Source organism: Peromyscus maniculatus, chromosome 11 (genome assembly GCF_049852395.1).
Source record: "Peromyscus maniculatus bairdii isolate BWxNUB_F1_BW_parent chromosome 11, HU_Pman_BW_mat_3.1, whole genome shotgun sequence".
NCBI lineage: Eukaryota > Metazoa > Chordata > Mammalia > Rodentia > Cricetidae > Peromyscus > Peromyscus maniculatus.
This window is the reverse complement of record NC_134862.1, coordinates 82,960,877-82,964,470: the sequence shown is the minus strand read 5'-3', so window position 1 is coordinate 82,964,470 and position 3,594 is coordinate 82,960,877. Positions and strand designations below refer to the sequence as shown.

General features: G+C 43.8%; 1 pseudogene; it reads right to left on the bottom strand.

Moving 5' to 3' along the window:
• Window positions 1-968: 968 nt before the first annotated feature.
• LOC102902763 (multifunctional methyltransferase subunit TRM112-like protein pseudogene) lies at window positions 969-1,361 on the bottom strand (annotated as a pseudogene).
• Window positions 1,362-3,594: the final 2,233 nt, after the last annotated feature.

Here is a 3,594-nt window from a genome sequence, read left to right as displayed (position 1 = left end):
AGAGTGTGGAACAGGAGAACCGGCCGGCCCTGACTCTTGATCCCTGTTATATTAGGTAAGCTAGTAAGGGCAGTGCTGAAAAGCTTGCCCTGGTGGTGAGTATGAGGGAGAGCTGGCAGGCTGACCAACTAAGTTAACACCCAGGCCCAGAAGCAGTGATATGAGTTGGCCACCTCAACATCCACCTGATCTATGAACTGCTGGAGCACATGATGGGGCTGGTCCTTCAGATCCAAAGCTACAGAATCTCCATGACACAGGGCAACAACAGTATATACAAGAGGAGTCCCAGTGATGGTTTAGTATCTAGAGTTTAGCAGAAGCCAGAGGCCTTAAACCAGACCAATGACTCATTGCAAGTAAAGATGTTTGGACTAAAGGGTTTACTGTGAGACTCACTGTGTCACACTACAGCTTGTACAACCAGATTTTTTTCTTTTAAATTTTATTTTATTTTATTTTGAGGGGGCTTGCATGGGCAGAGGGCAGATACAAAGTACAAAGGGGTGGGGAGATGAATGAGATGGGATGCATGGTGTGTGAAATCTAAACAAAAAAAATCAATAAAAAGTTCTAAAAAAGAAAACACAACAAAACCCTCAAGATAGCTAAAACAATACTGAGTAATAAAAGAATTGTTGGAGGTATTATCATCTCTGATCTCAAATTGTACTAGAAAACAATAGTAATAAAAGCAGCACGGTATTTGCATGAAAACAGACATGTTGATCAACGGAATAAAATTAAAGAGCCTGACATAAGTCAACACACCTATGGACACCTGATTTTTTGTTTGTTTGTTTGTTTGTTTTGAACCTCTAATGAGAAAAAATATATACTATGGAGCTCAAGTACATGGTGGTCGGTGAGTCGCTGGGGGGAGATCGGGGTCATACATGACATATATAGTTAACATGCTATACAAATGATACACACTTCACAAAATGTCAAAGTGGTGGCTAGCAAGTTCACGTTTCAGTCTCCTCATCATTCTACAACATATTGGGGATCCCACAGCTGATGGGGAAAAGACAGCCAGATTCTGGGCACTGCAAGGTGCCTTCGAGCACATCAACCTCAAGCAACACGTGATGTATCTTCCTCAAAAACGTCTCATCGTGCTCATAGCCTTCATTCGGCTCTTTGGATACTTCTTCCAGGTTTAAGGTGTCCGCCGCCTGCACAAGCGCCACCCACTCCACTTTAGGGGTCATCCACACCACGAAATCGGGGTTGAACTCCACGGGGTTGATGCGGACCTCGGTGGCCTGCAGCCTCAGCGGGAAGCCACGCTTGCCCGCGGCCCCGCACACGCGAGCTCAGGAGATTGTGGGTAAGCAGTTTCATGTTGCCACACTGGAGCTCGCGAGGCCGGAAGCAGAAGGAATCCACCCTTCTCCTGATTTTTTTTTTTTTTTTTTTTTTTTTTTTATAGAGAAGCCAGGAATATACACTTGGAAAAGACAGCATCTTCCACCAATGTGGTTCATCAAGTTGGATGGCTGCCTGTAGAAGAATGTCAATAAGCCCATACATATCACCCTGCACACAACTCAACTCTAAATGAATCAAAGACCACAACACAAGGCCAAATGCACTGAATCAGAAGATAATGTGTGTGGTGGTATTCTAATTGTACTGAAATGTGATTTTGATTGTATGTTAATAAATAAAGTTGCCTGGGGGTCAGAGCTATTAGAGCCATAGACAGAATGTGGCGGTGGTGGCACACGCCTTTAATTCCATAGATCTCTGTGTGTTCAGGGATACAGCCAGCATTGGAGACATATGCCTTTAAGACCTAGGGGGCTGTACATTCAGACAGTGACAAGACAGTCATGTGTTTGGGTTTACAACCAATGAGAAGGCAGAACAACATACTATAAAAGAAACGAACAGACAGGATATAGCTCTCTTTCGGGAAGCTGGGACACCGCAGGAGGAAGGGTGAGATTTTAGCTCTGAGCTCTGACCTCTCGGCTTTCTCTTTTACATTGTTTCTGTGTTTCTTATTTAATAAGATGGTTGGTTACATCAATATCTGGTGCCCAACGTGACAAGAATCCATTAAAAACCACTTGGCTTGGCGGCAGGTCCGCTTTCCCGCAAGGGCAGCCGGCCGGCGGTGGCGGCCAGCGGCGATCGGCTTCTTAGTCCGAGCGGCAGCTTTTTAGCCTGGGTCTAGGTCTGCTTAACCTCAGGCTGGACTATCGGTGAGCTGCTTGCTTAAATCCTGCTTGCTTAAAGCCGGTGTTACAGGTGTTACAAACAACTCAGACCTGCCCTGCCGAACAGGGCCCTGCCTGTAAAGCCAAAGCACGTGGTCAGAGCTTAAGGAAGCCAGACCCAAGCAGTAAAGAGAATGGTCTCGGATTCAGAAGCTGGTAAGGCAATAATTGAATCTTTGGCCTTTGAGAATGCGAATGCAGCATGCAAAAGAATAATCAAGCCATTAAGGGCAAGATCTGCACCTATGGAAGATTGGATTAGAGAAACAATTAATGTTGAGACTGAGAGCATGATGATACGTGGGTAGGAGAAGTAATTTCAAAAGGTTTGAGGAGTGTTAGATGTTTTGGATGTGGAAAGCAAGGACATTTGAAAAGGGACTGTAGACAGGTCATTCCTAGAAACAATGTTTCTTCAAGGAACAATGGCAACAGAATGCCCCTACCTTCTGGAGTATGCAGAAGGTGTGGTAAGGGAAAACACTGGACCAAGGAATGTAGATCAACAAAAGACAGGCAGGGTAATCCTTTGCCTCAGTCTTTGGGAAACTCCCAGAGGGGCCTCAGGCAGGCCCCATTTGCAAATCCAGTTCAAACCTTTCCTGCAGCCATAGAGGAAATCCCTGCTCTGAGCGATTAAATAACCAAATGCCTATTGGAATAAATCATGCTGGTCAGGATGATGAAACAGAGAGAATAGCAAATTCAGGAGAAAACATAAAGAAAATTTTTTGGCAAACTTCTATTAATGAACAAAGACCAAAATTAACGATAAAAATAAATGGTGTTTTGTTGTCTGGTCTGGTAGACACAGGTGCGGACGTTACCATAATTGCACCAGAATTTTGGCATCCAACTTGGCCTCTTCAGGAGGTAAACGTTCAACTGTTAGGAATTGGGACATTATCTCAGGTGAAACAGAGTGCAAGATGGCTGGAATGTATAGGTCCAGAAGGACAGAGAGGAAAATTAAAACCATATGTGGCTAACATAACTATGAACCTGTGGGGTCGAGACTTGTTGCAACAATGGAATACTCAGATTAACATCCCTCCAATCTCAGAAACAAATCATAAACTAGCACATGTTACTGAGAGAAATATTAGAAGATATTGTTCTAATGAGTGGTCACCAGCCATCCATATTATACAAGAACAGGGCACAATAACTGATGATCTTCCAAAGACACCAACAGCTCTACCTTTAAAATGGTTAACAGACAAGCCTGTATGGGTCCAGCAATGGCCTTTAACAACAGACAAACTCCAGGCTTTAGAAGAGCTGATAGAAGAACAGTTAAATGCTCAGCATATTGAAGAATCAACCAGCCCTTGGAATTCTCCTGTATTTGTTATTAAAAAGAAAT